Consider the following 25,777-nt stretch of genomic DNA (forward strand, 5'->3'; position numbering starts at 1 on the left):
CTCCCCCCTACCCCACACCCCACACCCCCACCCACCCCACACCCCTTCCCCTCACCCCCCACCCCACCCCCCTCCCCCCTCCCCACCCCCCACCCATCCCCCCCCCCACCACCCCTCCCCCCAACCCCCCTCCCCCCACCCCCCACCCACCCCACCCCCCTCCCCCCCACCCCACCCCCTCCCCCCACCCTCCCCCCACCCCACCCTCCCACCCATCCCTCCCCCACCACCCCTCACCCCCCACCCCAACCCCCCTCCCCCCCCACCCCCCCACCCCCCCACCCTCCCCCCACCCCACCCCCCTCCCTCCCCACCCCCCCCCACACCCCGCACCCCACCCCACCCTCACCACCCACCCCCCCACAACTCCCCCCCACCCCACCCACCTCCCTCCCCACAACCCCACCCACTCCCCACCCCCCGCACCCCACCCCACCCTCACCCCCCACCCCCCCACAACTCTCCCCCACCCCACCTTCCCCCCCACCCCCAGAACTCCCCCCCACCCCCCCACAACTCCCCCCCACCCCCACAACTCCCCCCCCCCCCCCCAAAACGCCCCCCCCACCCCCCCACAACTCCCCCCACCCCTCCAACTCCCCCCACCCCCCTACACCCACCCCACAATTCCCCCCCACAACTGCCCCCCCCCCCCCCAACACCCCCCCCCCCCCACCACCACCCCCAGATAACAACCCCCTTCGCCTGTGTAGTGGTCTGTACATCTGCACATACACCAGGGACTACATCACAGATGTAACAGCCACAGCATCACTAGAGGGTAGCATCAGAGACGGGTATAAAGGGTCTGACCCAAGGGAGGATCCGCCTCTTTTAGAAGCACAGGGCTAGTGAGCAGCAGCACACAGAGACAGCTCAGCACAGGCAGCTTACCTTAGCTTCTCTTGTTTTGCCTCTTGACTGTATAACGTCTGGGTGAGCTCTGGAGACAGAGCGAACCTACTGAATAAACTTTTTGTGTTAACTGGAAGTCTACAATCTTTATTCAGACTTAGAGAATAACATATGGTGTCAGGTATGATTTCAGAATAGCTAGCTGGACACCAGCAAGGGAAGAAAATCTTGCACCGGACAGTCAACTAAGGAAGTATTCGCAGCATTCGGACCCTTCGGAGACCAAATGGCAAGATAGACCCAATTCAAGCTCCACGTCTGCTCAAAACCACCGGTAATATTCATTCCAATTGGAAAATTTTCATACAACAGTTGAATATCTATCTAGAAGCTAAGGATCTGACCACTGCATCTGATGCCAGAAAAATAGCCCTGCTTTTATCCCTGGCAGGGATTAGAAATATATCATTCCTTCACCTACTTGGAAAGGGGGGACAAGGGCAAGCTGGAAATAATAGTAAAGAAAATTTGAAGACCACTGCCAATCTGGAATAAATGAAATCTTTGAAAGATTCAAGTTTACAGGCATCTGCCAAAACCTGGAGAATCTTTCAATAGTTTTGTAACAGATCTGAAGTTGCTGGCTGAGACCTGCAACTATGAAAACTTGCGTGATTCCCTCATCAGAGACCAAATAGCAAATGGCATATCTGATGAAGGACTCAGAAAATCGTCAAAACGCAAAGACCTAACCCAAGAAATGGTGATGCAAAAATGCTCTATACATGAGAAAAGTAAAGATGAGTATGAAGAATTTGCTTACCGGGAACAAGGCGTTTACCACGAGGTCGAACCAGTCAAGATGGTGGTCCAGGCATCCAGAAAGCACTCCTACCTCGGTAATCCCACGCGCCCGCACCAGGATGTGGGGCACGCGCATGCGCAGTTCGCCCACAAATTTGAAACGGACGAAAAGCCTACTGCGCATGTGCGACCATGGAGAGACAGCATCGTGACATGTCACCGCTGCGGCCATGCCCACTTAAAAGGGCTTCAGGCAAACAGTGTTTAAAATGTGGAAAACACAACCACTTTGCCTAACAATGCAGAGCTGCAATGCAAATCAGAACCACAAGACAAAAATACATGAACTTCAACGGAAGAAACATAGAATCAACAGAGCACAAAAGAAACAACAGTGATTATTCATCAGATGAGGACAACCTCGCCTGTGACAACACACTTGTCGTGGACACGTTTGAAAAAATTGAGGAACCTTGCGCAACAATCACCACGCCTCAACTGGTCAATAGCATTGACTCCAGCAGTGAGTGGACAGCAACTGTGCAAGTCAACTACTTTCCGTTAGTGTTCAAGCTAGACACTGGGGCCTCATCGAACCTCCTCACTAGCAAGGATCTCCACTCGATTCCAGGAGACCATGAAATGATACCCGCTGCATGTAGGCTGAAGGACTACAATGGCAATCAGATCGCCTCAAAGGGATCATGCCATCTCCAAGTGGACAACCAGACTATAAGCAAGCAGCTACAATTCGAGATCGTGGACAATGACAAATCCTCACTGCAAGACGTTCAGGCCTGCAAAGATTTGCGGTTGGTACAACACATCAACATGCACACTCAGGATCCATCAAGCCTGGAAGATGAAATCCGACGCTTGCTGCAAGAATACCCCAACATATTTAAAGGTATGGGCACCCTACCCTGCCGATACAAGATTCTGCTGAAAACAGACACCAAACCCATCATTCAGCCACCCAGGAGGGTTGCAGCTCCGCTGTGAGAAAAGTTGAAATCAGAACTCAAAAGTCTGCAGTCACAAGGCATCATATCGCAAGTCATGCAGCCAACGGACTGGGTCAGTTCTATTGTCTGTGTCAAGAAACCTTCTGGAGATCTTTGCATATGCACAGACCCAAAGGACCTAAACCAGAACATTCACAGGGAGCACTACCCCATCCCCAAACGCAAAGAGATCACGTCCGAGATGGCGAATGCTCGCATCTTCACCAAACTCGACGCCTCACAGGGATTTCGGCAGATACAGCTCGATGACTCAAGCAGATTGCTGAACACATTCGACATGCCATTTGGACATTTCTGCTTCAATCGCATGCCCTTTGGCATAATCTCTGCGTCAGAGATATTCCACAGGATAATGGAGCAAATGACAGAGGGCATCGATGGTGTTAAAGTCTATGTGGATTACATAATCATATGGTCCATCACAGAAGAAGACCACATCTGTCGCCTGAAGAAGGTGTTTCAAAGAATTCATCAATACGGTCTGAAACTGACAAGCAAAGTGCACAGAAGTCTGCAACCTTTTTGGGCGACACCATATCATCTCAGGGTGTCAGCCTAGATGAGGCGAAGATTGCTGCGATACAGACCATGAAGACGCCACATGATAAGAAGGCAGTGCTACAATTTCTGGGCTTCGTCAATTTCCTGGGCAGGTTCAACCCAAATCAGTCCACAAGAACAGCAGCCTTACGCAACCTCATACGAAAGACCACAGATTTTGAGTGGACGCAACCAGAATGAATGGGTAGATCTCAAACAGCAACTGACGAACGCACCGACCCTCGTCTTCTTCGACCCAACCAGACTCACCAAGATCTCCACTGATACCAGCCAGGACGGGATTGGCACCGTTCTTCTCCAACAGAACGATCAATCTGACTGGGTCCCGGTGGCATATGCATCCAGTGCCATGACTGCAACAGAGTGCAGATATGAACAAATCGAGAAAGAATGTCTCGGACTCCTTACGGGGATTCTGAAGTTTTACGACTATGTATACGGCCTTCCCACATTCATAGTGGAAACAGACAACAGACTGTTAGTCCACATCATAGACAAGGATCGGAACGACATGACACCTCGTCTGCAACGCATCATGATGAAGCTGCGAAGGTATGCCTTCACCCTAGTATACACCCCGGGAAAAGATCTCGCCATTGCTGATGCACTGTCCAGATCAATCGACACAGACAGCTCACCACTGCATCCATCAGAGAAATCAAGGCCCAAACACAGCTATGTATGGAAAATCTTCCCGCTTCTGATGAGAAGCTCCGACTACTTTGACAGGAGACGCAGAAAGACGCAACCTTACGGAGAGTGCTGCACCTACTCCAGCATGGTTGGATGATGGGGCAATGTCCACAATATCAAAATGTCAAGTCAGAGCTGACTGAGGTTGATGGCCTCGTGCTACGCAATGCACAGATTGTCATTCCGTCCACTCTACGCGCCGAGATGCTACGCAAGATTCATGAAGGTCATCTCGGAATCGAAAAATGCAAAAGGAGAGCACGACAGGCTGTGTACTGGCCCGGCGTGAGCCAAGACATCACTGACATGACTGCAAAGAACCACTGCAGCAACACAAACTCACAACATCGCCATGGACAAAAGTGGGCATCAACCTATTTCATGCCAGAGGTCATGATTACGTCCTGATCATGGATTATTACTCAAACTATCTGGAGGTAATGAAACTCCCTGATCTCATGTCTTCATCTGTCATCAATGCGTGCCAGGAGACACTCTCGCAACATGGAATCCCACACTCGGTGATGTCGCTGCTTCGCGAGCAGGGAATGGAAAGAGTTCTCAAACAGCTACAACTTTCGGCATGTGACATTCTGTCCACGCTATCCAAAATCAAATGGGAAAATAGAAAAAGGTGTCCACATCATTAATAGACTCATCAGCAAGGCAACCGATTCACGCTCCAACATCAACCTAGCTCTGTTATCGTACCGAGCAACCCCATTGAGCTCAGGACTGTCGCCAGTGCAAATGCTCTTTGGCAGAAACATCCGGACAGCCCTACCGGCAAAGCAATTCCGAGACCCCGGCAACGTACCGGTTCTCAACACAATGCGGGAACTACGCTCAAAACAAAAACGATACTATGATCAACACGCGATCCCACTCAAGCCACTGACAATAGGTGACACCATCAGACTCAGGGACCCAGAAGGAGGATGGTCTGATCCAGCCATGGTGATCAGACAGGTGGCACCGCGGTCCTACATTGTCAAGTCGGCATCAGGAATACTCTTTCGGCGAATTCGCTGGGATCTATTAAAGATTTGACCCCAAACACCGGCATTTCCTACACTGGACCTGAACGAGTTCATTCGTCAACAGGACGTCCCTCACCACACAACGCCAGACAACACTCTCAACAACATCAAGCCATCATCACCACTCCAACCATTAAGATGCTCCAACAGAGGCCGCAAGGCACCCGACCGACTAGATTTATAAAGAAAATGCAAACAATGGACATTTCTCACAATGGACTCATAACACAGTTAGTTGACTCTGTATAACCATTATCATTTTCAAAGTGTACATGTATGCATATTCCCACTCAACCACTTGTTATGTACAGTTTTCTTGAGACCAGTACAGAAAACATGTCAAATAAAAAGGGGGAGATGTAGTGATCTGTACATCTGCACATACACCAGGGTCTACAGCACAGATGTAACAGCCACAGTATAACTCGAGGGCAGCACCAAAGGCAGGTATAAAGGGTCCAACCCAAGGGAGGATCCGCCTCTTTTAGAAGCACAGGGCTAGTGAGCAGCAGCACACAGAGACAGCTCAGCACAGGCAGCTTACCTCAGCTTCTCTTGTTTTGCCTCTTGACTGTATAACATCTGGTTGAGCTCTGGAGACAGAGCGAACCTACTGAATAAAGTATGTGTGTTAACTGGAAGTCTACAATCTTTATTCAGACTTAGAGAATAACATAGCATGCAACCCCCTCTGTGATACATACCTGCCGCACTAGGGGGTGCGGGCCCTGGATTGGCAGTAAAATCGGGTCTGGCCCATAGGATGGAGGATGATGACAACTCGCTCTGCGATGAGCTCTGGTGCTCCGTATCATTTGACAACGCCTGACTCCTGCCCACGGTAGCACTTTCCACTGTCTACCTGGGTGATACCTGCATGTGAGCTGGCCATTCCATAACATGGTCCCACCGATTCCCTAGAGGTTGTTGGGAGGGAGGAGTGTGGGTGGAGCAATGGGGGTGGGACACCGGAGCGGTGAGCACTGGCTGAACCATGGTCCCTGAGCCAAGTCCATCCCAACATCCACCCATTCTTTTCCCCCCCGCCACGCCCAATCTGCGGTCATCAAGATCACCCCACCCCTCATGCCCATCTGACAGAGCACCGAGGAAGATAGTAACATTGTGCACAGATGTTTAATGTGAAAACATATTTACAGATATTTGCCTTAGCGCCTATCACTAAACTGTGCTCTGCACCCATGCCGTTTAACTGGTGTCTACTTTTCTGGCCTTATGGGTCCTCTCGTCCGTGGATCCCAGAACTCTATATCAGGAGTGGAGGTGGCCTGCTGTGATTTCCGCTCTGCGACCTGGATCCCCTTTGGTAGGCGTCTTCGGGGGTGACTGGACCTGGATGGGACCGGCTGGTACTCTATCGGACGGGGGTGCTAGAGGAGCTATCCCCTGAGGCTCCCCCATCACCTGGTGCTGCCAGTCCTGGAGGCCTGCTCTGGTCTCAGCTCTGGTCTGCATGCTCCTGGCCATGGAACTCAGGGGGTGGACCACCTCTGTCTGGGACTGCACCACATCAGGCTGCGACTGTGCCACCACCTTCTGGGCCTATGCCACATCAACCAGTGACTGGACCACCTCCCTCTGGGACTGAACCACCTCCCTCTGTGTCTGTGCCATGTCAACAAGCACCTGGGCAATGCTGCCAATGTTCTCAATCATGGCTTCCTGTGTCTGGGCCATGCTCAGGAGCGATGCTGTGGTGGGGGGGTGAGTGTGGTGTGATGGTGGTATGGGGGTGAGGGCAGGGGTGAGGGCTATATTATTCCTTGTGTCTGAATAAAGCTCGTAGTCTTACAGTTGAAGTAGATGTTTTCTTGTGTGTGTTTGTTCTCTCTCCAGATCTTATACTAGATGTTACATGAGAGCTGTCTGTCTGTGTCCTGCTCACTAGATGCCGTTCCTGTGAAGAGTCACTTCCTGGCTTTTGTCTGCTTATTTATACATCTCTAGTACTCCCTCTAGTGGTTACTTAGTTGTCGTCAATTTACATTAACCTCTTGTGTATACAGTGATGCAGATCACTACAAGGGCGGTGTGAAAGTGGTGTGAGGGTGGTGTTGGGGGGGGGGGGGGGGGGTTGTTGACACAAGTGTCACGGTGAATCGCAACGCAGCTTCCTGGCCCGACACCGACCTTCGCCCCAGTGACTGTACTTTCATCGGGCACGTCGACTACGTCCAGGGCACGTTGCTTTGCTGCAGTGAGGGGCCACAGGTCCGGCGGTCCCCCTCCAGTCTTTTCCCCCTCACAGCAGTTATGGCCGGCCTTCTCCGGGTGGGGAGGGGGGGGACAGAAAACGACAGTGTTCGACAGTCCACGCAAGCAGCCCAGTGGGTGGGTAGCTGGTGGCTTCAGTGGCCAGGACACCTGTCCCTGGTGGCCGGTATGGGTGCTGGCATGTGGTGCAATGTGGGGGTTCGGACACCCTCTAGGTGGGGGAGAGTAGTGTAATGGGTGCCAGGGCACAGTGCTGCCTACTCAGCCTGGTTGCCCTGAGGAGGTTGTACAGTTTCTTACGGTACTGCTGGCCGGTCCGGATGGTGTTGCTCATGGCGTTTACGGGCTCTGCGACCTGTGCCCAGGCACGATGATCGGCGGCAGCTGACAGCCTCCGACCTAGGCCTGGGTACAGGGTCATCAGCCTCTCCTCCATGGCTTCTAGCAGGGTCTCAAGCTCGGCGTCCGTAAATCGGGATGCCGGTCTCCTCACTGCCATCTTGTTGGGTGGCAATGTGTATGTGGGGAGTGAAGTGTGCATAGTCGACTGCAGCTTGTCGGCCTTCTGACTGTCAATCGCGAATCCGCAAATCTCACACTGCTTCTGATTGGAATCGATTGTGCCAGCCCCTTAACATCATTGATTTGGTCCAGGTGTGACGCCAATTTTGCAGTCGTGGAACGGCGTGAATCCTGCCTCGGTGTCAACACTTTGTCTCAGGAACGGCGAATTCTGCCGCCTATCTTCCAGATCTTCCTCTACATGGATTGGGAGGCCATCCAACTGTCGTTCAACTGAATGGAACTACTGCTCTAAATTTTATTGCCAATGCATTGTTCAAGGGCTCCACTGGGGACCTCTGTGGAATATCACAATCCTTCACTCATCAATACATAAAGGAGGTCACATACACCCTATCAGTAAGTCACACAGTTATGTCTTGTTTTCCCTGACTGAAGCCACAATGCCACAATGTCGGCAACCGATGCAGACTCGATGGGCTGAATGACGTCCTTCTGCACTGCAGTGATTGTATGATTAGTAAGATTTGGCAATAGAAAAGGCTGCCAAGACTCACACGATTTTTACATCTTGATTCACTCGCAGATGCCACAGCTCTTCAAGGCTCTCAATGAATTAATTGTTGAGTTATTATGTTGAAGATACATTTAAGATGGCTGGACTAATTACTGATTCCTGTACTCCCCACAGAAGGTGTCCAGCATCATCGTGGTCTGCTGCATCCTAAACAACCTGACAATTCACAGGGGGGAATGAGATCCCACATGAAGAGATGAAGCACGGTAGCATTGTGGTTAGCACAATTGCTTCACAGCTCCAGGGTCCCAGGTTCGATTCCCGGCTGGGTCACTGTCTGTGCGGAGTCTGCACATCCTCGCCGTGTGTGCGTGGGTTTCCTCCGGTTTTCTCCCACAGTCCAAAGACGTGCTGGTTAGGTGGATTGGCCATGCTAGATTGTCCAAAATTGCTCTTAGTGTTGGTTGAGTGGGGTTACTGGGTTATGGGGATAGGATGATGTGGGCTTGGGTAGGGTGCTCTTTCCAAGAGCCGGTGCAGACTCGATGGGCCGAATGGCCTCCTTCTGCACTGTAAATTCTATGAAGGAGCTGCACATCTCGGATGTGGAAAATGGGGAAAGAGATGACATCAAAGAGGGCGAGCAGGATGACACTCTGTAGGAAGAGGCATTGCATGAGCACATGTGCCCATGAGTGCCTTATATTGATAAGGTTCCACGAAATGAAAGTTAATGTGAACCAATTTAACCTGCTATTCGATGCAGGTTAGATGTTAAGACCTTCTCTGTGACCCTCAACATCTCATCGAAGGACATCAATCTCATAAGGCATTGTCACAATTGTGTGTCAGAAAGACCACATCCTTGGAAGATGAAGTAGCCAATGGAGCATGTGGCCATTCTGTGATAAAATAAGAACTCCAATATGAAGCACGTAGGCACGGTGCAGTCTTTTCAAGAATTGCTTCAACATTAGGGGGCAGCACGGTAGCATTGTGGATAGCACAAATGCTTCACAGCTCCAGGGTCCCAGGTTCAATTCCGGCTTGGGTCACTGTCTGTGCGGAGTCTGCACATCCTCCCCGTGTGTGCGTGGGTTTCCTCCGGGTGCTCCGGTTTCCTCCCACAGTCCAAAGGTGTGCAGGTTAGGTGGATTGGCCATGCTAAATTGCCCTCCGTGTCCAAAATTGCCCTAGTGTTGGGTGGGGTTACTGGGTTATGGGGATAGGGTGGAGGTGTTGACCTTGGGTAGGGTGCTCTTTCCAAGAGCCGGTGCAGACTCGATGGGCCGAATGGCCTCCTTCTGCACTGTAAATTCTATGAAATAACTCTATGAAATTTCACTGTCACCTTTCACCCTTCAAGAGGCAGGAATGCCACTGTAAATATCAATGCACTGGCAGTATGCCTGGAACATTGCATCACCCCTCAAGGAGGACATTCATCAATCACCAGTTATTGTTTGACCATCTGAGGACAGATCTAACTCCAGACAGCAGCATCTCTCCAACTGCCATCTCTCATTCACAATTAATATTCAGGCCTCATCCTGATACTGTGTCCCCAGGATGACATCACTCTTCAGAATGCTGTGATCTGTGTTCTGTAAAGTTTTGAAGAATGAGAGGTGATTACATTCAAACCTACAAAATACTTAAAGATTTAGACAGGGTAGATGCAGGTAGGATATTTCCCTTGTTTGAGGACTCTGGAACCAGGGGAACAATTTCAAAATAAGGAGGGATGCCACCAAGGACCGAGATAAGGGGAAATCTCTTTACACAGAGGGTTGGTGAATCTTTGGAATTCCCTATCCCAGAGGGTTGTGAAAGCTCAGTTATTGAGTATGTTAAAAGCACGTGGCAATGTGGTTAGCACTGCAGCCTCATAGCTCCAGGGTCCAGGGTTTAATTCTGGCCTCGGGTGACTGCCTGTGTGGAGTTTGCACTTTCTCCCCGTGTCTGCATGTGTTTCCTCCGGGTGCTCCGGTTTCCTCCCACAATACAAAGATGTGCAGGTTAGGAGGATTGGCCATGCTAAATTGCCCTTAGTGTCCAAAAGGTTAGGTGGGGGCTCTGGGTTACGAGGATGGGGTGGAGGCATGGGCTTTGGTGGGGTGCTCTTTCCAAGGGCGTACAGACCCGATGGGCCGAATGGCCTCATTCTGCACTGTAAATTCTAAGATTCTATAATTCAGAGATGGATAGATTTCTGATTAACAATAACATCAAGAATTATGGAGATAGTATGGGTAAAAGGTGTTTAAGTATCCAATCAGCAATGACCGTATTAAATAGCAGTGCGGGCTCGATGGACTGAATGGTCTTCTCCTGTTCCTATATTCCGATGTTTCCCTTCTATGTCTCCCATGTCGCTCTACAACAAGGAAGCGGGACTGTGAGTCAGGATACATTTTTCTGCACAGAGAGCTTCAGGGGGACGATCATCTGAATATTGATAAGTACTCATGGCACTGCCTTCATCAGGAGCTTCCGAAATTCACGTCTGGGTGAGATGTGGCCCAGTCAGTCTCAACACAGTTTTTAAAGGTAACTTAGTACCATTATCAATACTGAAGGCCTCACAGTGAACGTACAGGAGCTCCACTCTCATCCCATTACAGTCCTACACATTTCCATTCTATCAGATGGCAATATGTACAAGGTAGCCTATGACACAAATGGCACTGTCACAATCAGAGAACCATGTCAATTGCCCTTCTAAGTGCAAGCACAGGGATTATGTCAAGGGATGCGAGCCAGACCTTCACATGTAACCTAGCATCCTCACATGTGATAGGCTGGCATCATGAGGCTAGGAATACTCCTATAAAGTTGCATACTTATTGCCATCTGGCAGATATTTCAAGAGTCACCAAGAGCAAACTACTTCCATTGCTCTGCATCATGCAAGTCGAGAGTGGGAACTAATATAAAGGTAATGATTAGCCATAGACACGCTTACGAGTTGACACTGCAGGCCAGCTGGAAAAGCCCTCGAGGATTATTAAACTGTCACCCAAACCTGACAGCAATTACATGGAGTCCATTGAGAAGTGCATTGTTCAGAATGACTCCAAGGCGGGTCACAATAAATACCTACAGCATTCCCAGAGATCATCTTCAGTGCAGTTGATCATGATATTAAATATTAAAATCCTTCTGAGATCGAGACTCGGGAGATTACATTAAATGTTCCTCTGACAAAAAACTTATATTTGCATTGGCCAAACACCATGCACATATAGGAATTGGCTTAATTCATGTCATTTATGTAGATGTCGAGGTGACTTTTTAAAATAAAGTTCGAGTACCCAATTCATTTTTTTCCAATTAAGGGGCAATTTAGCATGGCCAATCCTTTGTGTTGTGGGGGCGAAACCCACGCAAACACGGGGAGAATATGCAAACTCCACACGGACAATGACCCAGAGCCGGGATTGAACCTGGATCCTTGGCACCATGAGACAGCAGTGCTAACCACTGCGCCACCGTGCTGACCCTAGATGTCGAGGTGATTAACTGTGCTGAGACTGAAGCGGGATATATAAACCTGAGGGAGTCAGTGGGAGATACTCAAGATGTGGAGTGGAGTTCATCTGTTACACTCTGATGCTCGCGGAACATTGCATCACATGGAAGAGTCATTCCCTATCTCAAACCCTGAGGCTGGAAAGCAAAATATATTTCCACATGTGCAATGTATAGAGTCACTGAATGCCATGTCACCATTTTGTTCTTTGTACTTTTAATTTTTCTTACCCTAACACTACACTTAGATGGATCCCTGACATCCACAGCAGAGGTGGCAGAAGCCTACTGACTGCTACATCTTGTTGTCTGAGATTTCTTTGACAGATTTACTCTGGAGGCCCAGGCATTGAGGGCCCTTGTTTGATAAGGGTCTCCTACTCTGGTTCAGGTGCACACTCCTTGGCCTGACTTGTTGAAATAGATGGGGTCGCACGGAGAGGGGATTATGAGCAGCAGGACACCCTTGGAGTGTCCTGTGTGGAGGTCCTTGGGGTGTCTGGCTATCATTCTAACTCACCTTGGCTGCCTGATACCATGAGGTATCACCTGGAGTGAAGTCAAGGTGTCCCAAGCCCCTCTGACCTAGGCATTAGTTTGCCCCAGTGTTAGCTACAGTGATGGTGTGCAGATTGAAGAACACATCTGGAAGAACTCTCTGTACCTGGATCTCTAAGACAGACACAACCCTTCAAGTAGTGTCCTCAGTGCACTTCAGAGAAATGACATCAGACAGATCTTGAATGCATTCTTCCATCTTTCATTCCAATCTGTTGATGACTTCTGGCAACCCTACCTGTTGTTGCACTGCCAGTCTTTGCAACTCCTACATTTCCCTGTGTGCCGATTCCAGACGTCCATCATTGAACTCGGACTCAGCAAGGCCTTTGTCACCAGCAGTCCTCTAAGTTTATCACTGCTTCCACCTTTTATGGACCCATTTCTGTGCTGTTCTCACTAGCAAGTGAACACGAGCCTGCACTAGATCTAGGTTCCACTGAAGTGTGTGTCTCTGCTTTGGTGGAAGGTGTCATATGAGAAATGGTCGAGGAATCTGGGTCTGTACTCGTTGGAGTTTAGAAGGATGAGGGAGGATCTTATTGAAACTTACAGGATATTGCAAGTCCTGGATAGAGTGGATGTGGAGAGGATGTTTCCACTTGTAGGAAAAACTAGACCCAGAGGACACCATCTCAGACTAAAGGGACAATTTTAAAACTGAGATGAGGAGGAATTTCTTCAGTCAGAGGGTGGTGAATCTGTGGAACTCTTTGCAGCAGAAGGCTGTGGAGGCCAAATCACTGAGTGTCTTTACGACAGAGATAGATACGTTCTTGATTAATAAGGGGATCAGGGGTTATGAGGAGAAGGCAGGAGAATGGGGATGCGAAAATATCAGCCATGATTGAATAGCGGAGTAGACTCGATGGGCCGACTGGCCTAATTCTGCTCCTATGTCTTATGGTACAGGTGAAAAATTTAAAAACAAGGATAGGAGAAAATTAAAGAATCTATATCTAAATGCACGTTTCATTCAAAACAAAACAGGTGAACTAAAAGCACAAATAGAAACAAGGAATTATTATTTGATAGCCATTCCAAAGACATGGCCAGAGATTGGGACCTGAATATTGAAGAGTAAATGATATTGAGGGAGGACAGGAAGCTAGGAAAAGGCGGAGGAGTGGTTAAATAATGATGATATTACCAGGGGTTTGTTTAGCACAGTGGGCTAAATAGCTGGCTTGTAATGCAGAACAACGGCAACAGCGTGGGTTCAATTCCCGTACCGGCCTCCCCAAACTGGCGCAGGAATGTGGCGACTAGGGGCTTTTCACAGTAACTTAATTGAAGCCTACTTGTGACAATATGCAATTATTGTTATTATTATTACTACTACAATAGAGAGGAGTGAGCTAAGTTCAGGAAATCAGGATATGGAAGCAGTTTGGGTGAGATGAGAAATGGTAAAAGCAAGAAGTAACTTATAGAATCATATAATTTACAGCGCAGAAGGAGGCTATTCGGTCCAGCAAGTCTGCACCGGCCCCCAGAAAGAGCACCCCACTCAAGCCCACCCTATTCCCATAACCCAGCAACCCCACCTATCCTTTTGGATACTAAGGGGCAATTTAGCTTGGCCAATCCACCTAACCTGCACATCTTTGGATTGTGGGAGGAAACCGGAGCACACAGAGGAAAATCACGCAGGCACGGGGAGAAAGTGCAAACTCTACACAGTCACCCGAGGCTGGATTCGAACCCGGGACACTGGAGCTGTGAGGCAGCAGTGCTAACCACTGTGCCACCGTGCCGCACTTATGGGAGTGATGTACAGGCCGCCGAACAGTAACATCACAGAATGAGGGAATATAAAGGAAGAAATAATTGGAGCTTGTCAGAATGTTACAGTGTTAATCATGGGGGATTTTAATCTACACATAGGCTGAAAAAACAATGTCGAGCAAAGGTAGCCCAGATGAGGAGTTTATTGAATGTTTTCAAGAGAGCTAAAGTATGTTTAAAACAAAACAATGTTTATTCTGTGAATCCAGTTAACATTTTATATACACACAGTAAACAGCTTATCAACTACCAATCCTGGCCACCCCCCAAAAGATACAGTAATCTATAGATAATCCTTGATAACTTTCCAAAAAACATCCACAAGTCATCCCTATTAAAATAAAGACAGCAGGTTTAAATTCTCTACAGAAACATGTATTACTTTGAAATCATCAAGTGATCTTTAGACATTCCTTAGGTTGTAGAGAGAGAGAGATCATTATACAGCTGCTTGCTTTGAATGCAGCTTTTCAATTCTGAAAACAAAACCAAAAGCATACTGCAGCTGTCAGCTCAAAAGCAAAAGTGAAAGACAGACAGCCCAGCTCCACCCACACACTGTCATCACTGCAGATATTTGATAAACGCCATTTCTTAAAGGTACATCCACCTGACAATGTTAAACACAAACAAGTGAACCTGATACTCATTCAAGTCTTTTTTTACAATAAGGGTGCAATTCTTCATGCTGTACTCTTCTTTTATAATTGACTTTTAACCTGAGTGGCCTACGATTGGATGCTGTGCTTCAAATGCTTCTGAAGTTACTTTACATTCTTATAGGGCTGCCATTGGCCACCTGGGAATCCGCCATGGATGTCGCCTTTGGTGGGATCAGATGATCCACTGACGAGAAGGTGTAGAAAATCCCACACATGGGGCGAAATTCTCCGACCCCCCCGCAGGGTCGGAGAATCGCCCGGGGCCGGCGTAAATACCGCCCCTGCCATGGCCAGAATTCTCCGCCACCCGGTAATTGGCGGGGGCGGGAATCACGCCGCGCCAATCGGCGGGACCCCCGCGTGATTCTCTGGCCCGCGATGGGCCAAAGTCCCGCCGCTGAGAGGCCGATCCCGCCGACGTGGTTTCAACCACCTCTGGTTGTGGCGGGATTGGCGGTGCGAGCGGGCACCCGGGGACCTGGGGGGCGCGGGGCGATTGGGCCCCGGGGGGTGCCCCCACAGTGGCCTGGCCCGCGATTGGGGCCCACCAATCGGTGGGCGGGCTAGTGCCGTGGGGGCACTCTTTTCCTTCCGCCGCTGCCACGACCTCCACCATGGCGGAGGCGGACGAAAACCCCTCTACGGCGCAGGCGCATGCGTGAACTGGCGAAGGCCTTTCGACCAGCCCTGATGCCGGGCGACGGGCGTCAAAGGCCGTTGGCACCGGTTTTGGCGCCAGTCGGCATGGCACCAACCACTCCGGCGCGGGCCTAGCCCCCAAAGGTGCGGAGAATTCCGCACCTTTGGGGAGGCCCGACACCGGAGTGGTTGGCGCCACTCCGCTACGCCGGGACCCCCCGCCCCGCCGGGTAGTGGAGAATCCCGGCCATAGAATTTAACAGCACATAAACAAGTAATTCAATCTAAAATGTCTACGCTGGTGTTTATGCCCCCTGTGACCCTTCTCCCACCTTACTTCATCCCACCTTATCAACAAATCTTTCTATTCTTTTCTCTCTCACGTACTTGCCAGCTTTCCATTAAATTTATCAATTCTAATCACTTCAATGACTCCATATGGTAATGAGTTTCACATTCTCACTGATGTCTGAGTGAGGAGGTTTTTAATGAAATACTGACTGGATTTATTTGTGACAATCTTCTTTTCATGGCTGCTGGCTTTAACTCCCCCACAAGTGGAAAGATATACATGACTACAATGAGACACAGTTGAGCACCAAACATTGCGAGGTAATAATAATAATCTTTCTTATTGTCACAAGTAGGCTTACATTAACACTGGAATGAAGTTCCTGTGAAAATTCGCTAGTCGCCACACTTCGGTGCTTGTTTAGTTACACCAAGGGAGAATTCAGAATGTCCAAATTACCTAACAGCACGTCTTTCAGGGATTGTGGGAGGGAACTGGAGGACCCGGAGGAAACCCACGCAGACACATGTAGAACGTGCAGACTCCGCACAGACAGTGACCCAACCTGGGACCCTGGTGCTGTGAAGCAACAGTGCTAACCACTGTGCTACCGTGCTGCCCATTTTTATACACCATGGGTGTATGCATAGTACCATGCAGACCAATATTATGCATACAGCCAACTAACTGCTCAGACAGCAGCATTATTTATGTACACGCTTCATGACACCTCAATCTCTGGGCCTTGAAATGAATGAAGAACTTGAGCAGTTTTCTGCCAAAACACTTACAATGCCATATGCTTATGCTCACTTGTGCTCTGATTTCACCAGGCACATCCCCCTCCAACTGACAAAAAATCTGGATACTTCCTGCACTCTAGCACAGGAGCCGAGATTGAGGTACCTGTACCAGTGCTTAGTGTGGAGTGAGTGCTGCAAACGTCTCTCAGTGACATGCAAAGCAGGAAGAACTTGGGCAGCTTTGTGAGAGTTCCCAAGAGAGGGGGAGAATACAAGCTGAGGAAAAGACTCTGGGTGGGATTCTCCGTTACCCGAAGCTGATATCTTAATCAGCGATTGGGTGGAGAATCCCTTCCGATGCCTAAATCGTGGACAGCCCAGGTTTGATGGCGGTTTTCGAGTCTCTGCCCCCTCTGAAATGGCATCATTGTGTCGCAGGACACACACTGTTGAAACCACGTTGGTGCGTCAGCAGAAGGCCCTCCAGCAGTGCTCCACCCCGATGGGGCGAGTTCCCAACCGTGAGGTTGACGTGTGGTCTGAACAGTTGATAACACAGCGTGGTGGCTGCGGTCTGTGACACTGGGCTGGTATCCGTCTCACTGCCTGGGGCCTTCTGTGAGGGCTGGGGGACTGGTAGGGGGTGGCCAGGGGGGTGGGGGGGGGGGGGGGGGCGGTGGGTCGCATTTTGCAGGTCGCCATCATGTTGTACGGCGCGACCACTGCGGGTCATCAGCGTGTGCATGTGCAGCCAGGGAGCCCGCTATTCTCCACATGATTTTGGCACAGGAGCCAGGAGTTTCACCCGGTGCCGCTGCTAACCCCACACCAGTCCCAGAATCGGTGAGGGTTCAGCACCGATTTTGGCATCGTAAAATGCCCGCAAATTCTCTGTTTCAGCTGGCACTTAGACGCTGAAACAGAGAACCCAGACCTCTTATCTTCACCATCCCTATGATTGTAGGAGCCGGAAAGTGTGAAATAATGGGATTGGAGTCGATAACTTACTGAAACTGCAAGTACTGGTACAAGTGCGATGGCAAGTCACCTTCTTCTGTGCTAGAATTTAGGACTTGAAATTGTCTGCCCTTCTTCTGTTGCAGGCTTGCTCCCTCCCATTTGTAAGGGATAGGTTAATTCTGTCCACTGCATGAATACTTGGCAGCCTTCCAGGGCCTGGATGTTGACTGGGACATGAAGTGCCAGGAGGTCAAACTCAGGCGTTTTCATGCCAAGCTATGCTTGTTATCCAACATCTTGCTGACTTTCCCAGCCGCTTATCTCTCCTAGACTTGTTTATTCCACTGTATAACTGAGAGGCCCTTCTGCTTGTTCGCTGGACTTCACCTCGGACCTGAGTCGCGACAGGTTCCAGAAGCTAAATCTCAAAGCCATCGTCGACAGCAAGATCCCCGACGAGCTGATGGGAGAGAGATTCTTCTGTTGTATTCTTATCTTATATTAATCTTATATCATATTCTTATTTATATTATTCTTTGCTGATAAAGTAGAGTAGTAAAACATCTGCTGTTGTCTCTTAATTACATTGTCCAAATCACAAAGAATCCTTGGAGTAATCCAAGACGGCATTCAACAAAAAAATACTACTAAGATTTTTGCAGAGTTTATACACTGACCTGCAACTGCCCACTTCATCACCATGTATGTAAGGGAACAAAAATTCATGATCGGGAGGTTTTTGAGACAGCTACAGTAATGGAGCAAAGGTAAGCAGCAGTATTTTGTGTTGGCGGGATCGTCCACTCCACAGGCAGCGCACTCACACCCGCAGGTTTCCCGACTGGAAAATCCCATTGGCCAGCTGCCAGATTGGAGGCTCCTGCTGCCGGCCAGGGAGCACCGCACAGGAAAACACGGACGGTGGAACAGAAAATCCTGCCCAAGACGTTTACACAGAAACGTACATAGCAAATAGAAGCAGAATAGGTAATACAGCCTTTCGAGCCTGTTCCACGTTCATTATGATCATGGATGAGCATCAAATCCAATACCCTGATCCCGCCTTCCCCCAATATCCCTTGATCTCTTTAGTCCCAAGAGCTATATCTAATTCTTTCTTGAAATTACACAAGGTTTTGGCCTCAACTACTTTCTGTGGCAGTGAATTGCACAGATTCATCACTCTCTGGGTGAAGAAATCACTCCTCACCTCAGTCCTAAAAGGTTCTCCCCTTGTTGTCAAACTATGATCCCTAGTTCTGAAGCTTCCCTGTCTTTTTTTTTATTTGTTCATGGGATGTGGACATCGCTGGTTGGGCCAGTATTTATTGTCCATTCCTGAGAGCATTTAATCCACATTGCTGTGGATTTGGAGTCACATGTAGGCCAGACCAGGTAAGACGACAGATTTCCATCCCTAAAGGATGTTAGTGAACCGGATGGGTTTTTACGACAATCGACAATGGCTTCATGGTCATCATTAAATTTTTAATTCAAATTTTACCATCTATTATGGCAAGATTCGAACCCTGGTCCCCAGAGTGACTCTGGGTCTCTGGATTACTAGACGAGCAACAATACCACTGCACCGCTGCCTCTCCCTAATCGTGTTAGAGCTTTATAAATTTCAATGAGATCCCTCTTGCTCTTCTAAACTCTAATTAATAAAATCCTAACCGATTTAATGTCTCCTTGTATGATGGTCCTTCCATCTTAGGAATCAGCCTGGTAAACCTTCAGTGCACTGCATCTATAGCAAGAATGTCCTTCCTCAGATAAGGGCAACAAGTTTGCACACAATATTGGCTCACCTACATCCAATACAATTGGGCACCACAGTAGCATAGTGGTTAGCACAGTTGCTTCACAGCTCCAGGGTCCCAGGTTCGATTCCGGCTTGGGTCATTGTCTGTGCGTAGTCTGCACGTTCTCCCCGTGTCTGTGTGGGTTTCCTCCGGGTGCTCTGGTTTCCTCCCACAGTCCAAAGATGTGCAGGTTAGGTGGATTAGCCATGATAAATTGTCCATAGTGTCCAAAAAATGTTAAGTGGGAGTTACAGGGTTACGGGGATAGGGTAGATATGTGGGCTTCAGTAGGGGTCTCTTTGTAAGGGCTGGTGCAGACTCGATGGGCCGAATGGCCTACTTCTGCACTGTAAATTCAAGGATGATGCAAAATTCTATGAATTGCAGTATTCCTACGCTCATATCCTCTCGCTATTAAGGCCAACATAGCGTTTGCCTTCTTTACTGCCTGCTGTACCTGTGCGTTTACTTTCTGTGACTGATGCATGAGGACACTAAAGTCTTGCCGCGTATCCACCTTTCTCAACTTACACCAATTCAAGTAATAATCTGTCTTCCAATTTTTGCTGCCGGATAACCACATATTTATCCACATTATACTGCATCTACCATGCATATACCCACTCATTCAGACTTTCCAAATCCTGCTGAAGCATCTCCTCACAGCTCACCCAGCTTTGTATCATCTGCAAATTTGGAGATAATACACTTGATTCCCTCATCCAAATCATTAATATATAATGTGAACAGCTGGCGTCCTCACGCTGATCCCTGTATACCCCACTCGTCACTGCCTGCCATTCGGAAAAAGACCAATTAATTCCATTTCTTTGCTTCCTGTCTGCTAACTAACATTCTATCCACCTCAAGACACTACCCTCAATCCCATGCCCTTTAACTTTACATAGTAATCTCGCATATGATACCTTGTTGAAGGCCTTCTGAAAGTCTAAATAAACCACATCCCCTGGTTCTTTCTGGTCAACTCTACCAGTTACATCCTCTAAGAATTTCAATAGGCATGCGCTTTAACTTTACAGAGTAATCTCATATATGATACCTGTTGAAGGTCTTCTGAAAATCTAAATATACCACATCCACTGGTTCTTCCAGGTCAACTCTACCAGTTACATCCTCTAAGAATTTCCTCAATAGATTTGTCCAGCAAGATTTTGTAAATCTGTGCTGACTTTGTCTTATTATACTGCTGCTTTCCAAATGCTGTGCTATGGAATCCCTGATAATGGATTCTAGCAGCTTCCCCTTTGAGAACAAAAAAGACAGTAAGTTGAAAATATCAATGACTAACGTAGAAAGTATAAAATTGTACCTATCAGCGTGATTTCAAGTTAAGACATGAATACATTTTTTTAGAATAATAAAATAAGACTTTGAGGTACAAACTTTAGGTGCATGGCTTCCAGTGGTGTCACAGAAGCCGACTTTGTTTCCTTAGGGCAAGCTGCCAGCTGCTTTCCGCATGGCTCCTTTGATGAAGGATATGGGTGCACAAAGAATTGTTTCCCACATGCATGGTAACACCTTGTTTCGCCAATATGTGATGCCACACCCCAACCACATGATGCATTGCCAGGATCCCAAATTTGGGCAATGAGTGTGTGGACATTGGTCATAGAGTCTACTGATAATAAACAAGCATGGAGCTGCAAGATGGGCCCTGCGGTAAAATTATTTAAAGAGTTAGGCATCTGAGTGCAAGTTATATTTTTTAGAACTTTTTCTATTGAAATGGCTGACAGTTCTGGAGTGTTTTGGAGAGGTTGTGGTGAGTTCCTGAATTTTCCAGAGAACGTAGACACTTAAATTTCGATGCTCAGTGGGACTTGGGTGTTCTCGTTAAAGGAGTACAGAAAGTTAGTTTGCAAGAAATTAGGAAAAAATGTGACAGATTGGCCTTTGTTGTAAAGGGATTAGAGTGCAAGAATAAGGAAGTCTTCCACAATTGTGTCATAATATCCACTCCTGTATATCATGAGATGCAGACAGACAGTGATTGACACATATGATAACCAATGAACACACACAACACAAAACAACCAATCACCAGACAGGACACCACCACTATAAAGGCAACAGGGCATTAAGGCCCTCCCTCTCTCACTGGAAATGGCCAGGGAGATAGTCGCAGTACAAAGGCCAATGAACATCATCACCATATGATAGACAGCTAGTCTGGTCAAGCCAGTAGGATGTTATCCGTTAGGTTAATAGAGTGTCAACCCACAGCAGGTTATGTACAGCAATCAATAGGTTCAATAAAACAGTGTTGGACCATCTCCTGTGTCGGAAGCCTGTTTCTCGTCTTACTGCATCCAGTTGCAGTTAATGTTAGGCCAACACAGATAACACATCTCGGTACCAGAGAGCTATTAACTCTAACAAACCTACCTTGAGTGAATCTGCAATGACCAGCACGCAGCCATCCAGCGGCATGGAAAAGATCCAAACTCCTCCGCAACTCCGGATCTCCAGCAACCTCGGCGCCAACTGGAAAGTCTTCAAACAGAAGTTCCTCCTGTATGTCGAGGCCTCCGACCTCGAGGCAGCATTGGATGCCCGAAAGATCGCGCTGTTCCTGTCGACTGCAGGGGACCACACCATCCACATCTATAACTCGCTCACGTTTGCCGATGGCGAAGACAAGACGAAGTTCAAGACGGTTCTGCTGAAATTCGACAACCATTGCGACATTGAGGTGAATGAGGGTTTTGAACGGTACATCTTCCAAAAGAGGCTTCAGGGTAAGGATGAACCTTTTCAGTCCTTCTTGACCCATCTCCGCATCCTAGCGCAGTCATGTAATAAACTCGACGGTTGATTCCATGATCCGGGATCAGATCGTCTTCGGAGTCCAGTCCCACTCCCTGTGGGAGCAGCTCCTCAAAATCAAACTGTTGACCCTCTCCATCGCCATAGAAACGTGCGTTGTCCATGAGCATGCCAGGAATCGTTACTCCTGCATCAGGGCGGCAGAAAATGCAAAACTAGTCTCCCATGAGGCAGAAAGGGTCCAGACCATAGCAAAAATGCAAGGCCTGAGCATCGAGGAGAGTGGCTGTTTCGCGCCCTTTTCCCGGGTGAATTCAGAGTAATAACTGTTCTCAGTAGTGAATTTAAACCTGATGTGCTTCTGTTAAAAGATTCCTTTTTTTTGTCGTTTGGATGTTAAAAAGGAAAGTTTAAGGATTACCTAGTGTCGGATTCTTTGGGGGTTGTATTTGAATTGATGGTTGCTAAGATGTTCACTGTATGTTTTAAAAGGGTTAACTTGAGCTCATAGAATAAACATTGTTTTGCTTTAAAAAATACTTTTCGATTTCTGCTGTACCACACGTGTCGAGTGGGCCGTGTGCTCCCCATACCACAATCTAGTAAACGTTGTGGGTCAGATGAACTCCATTGTACACTTTGGGGTTCTCTAAACCCTGGCCCATAACAAATTGGGGGCTCGTCCGGGATAAAAATCTATCTATTGGATTGGCATAGTGAACTTAAAGACAGTGAGGGGTTAGCATATTGTGGGTGCTTTTCAGGTGTGGTATTCTATTTTAAGTGGGGAGTGTGTTGTGGAGAATGGCTCTTTCAGAGGCTCTGAGGTTTTTGGGGGTGGAGACGGTCGCACGTCTCTTACGGACAGAGACTAAAAGCAGACTGCTAGACTTGGAAAAAACATTGCAGTTAACATTACCTGACAAAATGCAAAAAGATGAGGTAATTATGGTGGCGGCTAAGCATTTAAAAGTTGCCTGAGATACAATCTGACTCATTGGAAATGGCAAAAATTTAGTTACAAATTAAACAAAGGAACATGAGAAAGAATTAAAGCAGCTTGAATACAAAAGAGATAGAGGTGAAAAAGATACGAAATAGAGAGGAAAAAAGAAAGAGAGTTTTAACTTCAGAAAATAACCATGAAACATGACAGTTAGTTAAGATTGGCAGATTTAAAGGGAAATGTACAGTTTGAGGATAGTGATGAGGTAAAGAGAAAGAGCGTCAAAGTCGAAGGCTTGGTGGGGATCTATTTAAATCTGTCAAAGCATTGCCAAGGTTTGACGAAAAGGAGTGAGAAGCATTTTTCATTTCATTTGAGAAGGTGGCTAAACAAATGAAATGCCCACAGGACATGTGGGTATTACTGATTCAAAAAAAGCTGGTAGGTAGGGCTAGTGAAGTGTTTGCATCACTACCGGAGGAGGTATCTGGGTCATATGAGGAGGTGAAAAAAATCCATCTTAGGTGCATGTGAACCTGAAGCCTACAGACAAATGTTTAGAAATTTAAGGAAAGAATTTGGTCAAACATACATGGAGTTTGAAAGGATCAAACAGAATAATTTTGATAGGTGGATAAGGGCTTTGAAAATAGACCAAACATATGAAGCTCTCAGAGAAATTATACTTTTGGAGGAGTTTAAAAATTTAATTCCTGATGTAGTGAGAAGTCATGTGGAAGAGCAGAGGGTTAAAACTGCGAGATTAGCAGCAGATATGGCACATGATTATAAATTAGTTCATAAATCAAAGTTTGGTTTCCAACATCAGTTTCAGCCTATGAGAGATAGAAACTGGGGCATGAGAAATACTTAAGTGGTAAAGATAAAGGTGACCTGATGGGAGATAATAAGGAGAGTGTACCTCAGACTAAAAGAGAAATCCAGGAGTGGAAAATAAATGAAAAGTTTCAAATGTTTTCACTGCAATAAACTAGGCCATGTAAAGTCACAGTGTTGGTGGTTGAAAAAAAGCACTGGGAAGGCTGATGTGGTAAAACAGGATAAGACAGTGGGGTTTGTTAAAGTGGTTAAGGAAAGCCCAAGTGAAGCGATGGAGGTGCAATAGAGTGTACAGCCTGATCAAGAGGTGATTGATAAGAAGGTGCCAGATCTCTTTCTAGAATTTACTTGTGTGGGTAAAGTTTACTCATGTGTATCAGGAGGTGCAGGTAAAGAAGTCACAATTTTAAGACATACAGGGGCTAATCAATCCTTAATGGTAAGAGATGAGGAGTTATGTAGTTTGGGAAGAATATTGCCACAAAGGTGGTAATATGGGGAATTCAGGGTGAGAAGAGTCGTGTTCCATTATATAAGGTAAGATTGGAAATTCCAGTGAAGAGTGGTGAAGTGGTAATAGGAGTAATAGAGAAACTATCTTGTCCAGGAATACAGTTTATCTTGGGTAATGATATGGCTGGATCGTAGGTGGGAGTGATGCCGACTGTGGTTGATAAGCCAGTGGAAATTCAGACAACTGAAGTGTTGAAGGACGAATATACTGGGATTTTTCCGGTTGTGTGGTGACAAGGTTGCAAAGTCACAGGTTAAGACAAGAGGAGAAATCAGAGAGTGAAGATGAAGTTGAAGTGCAATTGTCAGAAACTATTTTTGATCAGATGGTTGAAAAAGAACAAGAACAGGTGGAGGATGAGGTGGATATTTTTAGTTCAGGAAAATTGGCGGAGTTACAACAGAAAGATGTAGAAATGAAATGGATGTATCAGAAAGCATACATGGAAGAGGAATCTGTGTGTATACCAGAGAGTCATTACCCCAAAAATGATGTCTTGATGCAGGCGGATGAAAAGTGTGCAGAAGTTCATAAAGTAGTATTGCTGGTAGGGTGTAGAAAGAAGGTGTTGTGAGTTTCACATGAGGTACCAGTGGGAGGTCATTTGGGAGTAAGGAAAACTCAAGCTAAAATCAAAAAACATTTTTATTGGCCTACGCTACATAAAGATGTAGTTAAATTTTGTCAATCATGTCACACATGTCAAGTGATAGGTAAACCTCAAACAGTGATAAAACCAGTGCCCTTAATACCCATTACAGCATTTGAGGAACCTTTTACAAGGGTCCTAATTGATTGTGTAGAACCGCTTCCTAAAACGAAAAATGGGAATCAATATCTTTTGACGATAATGGATGTGTTGACTAGGTTTCCAGAGGTCATTACAGTACGTAATATTACAGATAAAAAGATTGTGGAGGAGTTACTTAAATTCTTTACTAGATGTGGGCTACCCACAGAAATACAATCGGATCAAGGATCAAATGTTACCTGAAAGTTATTCAAAGATGTTATGGATAACTTTGGAATAAAACAATTAAAATCAACTGCGTACCATCCAGAATCACAGGGAGCGTTAGAAAGATGGCATCAGACATTAAAGACAATGTTGAGGGCTTATTGTCACGATTATCCAGAGCATTGATGTGGAGATGCCGGCGTTGGACTGGGGTGAGCACAGTAAGAAGTCTTCCAACACCAGGTTAAAATCTGGTAAGAAGTCTTACAACACCAGGTTAAAGTCCAACAGGTTTGTTTCAAACACGAGCTTTCGGAGCGCTGCTCCTTCCTCAGGTGAATGAAGAGGTATATTCCAGAAACATTTATATAGACAAAGTCAGAGATGCCAGACAATGCTTGGAATGCGAGCATTTGCGGGTAATCGATTCATTACAGATCCAGAGATAGGGGTAACCCCAGGTTAAAGAGGTGTGAATTGTCTCAAGTCAGGACAGTTG

Source organism: Scyliorhinus canicula, chromosome 2 (genome assembly GCF_902713615.1).
Source record: "Scyliorhinus canicula chromosome 2, sScyCan1.1, whole genome shotgun sequence".
Lineage (NCBI taxonomy): Eukaryota > Metazoa > Chordata > Chondrichthyes > Carcharhiniformes > Scyliorhinidae > Scyliorhinus > Scyliorhinus canicula.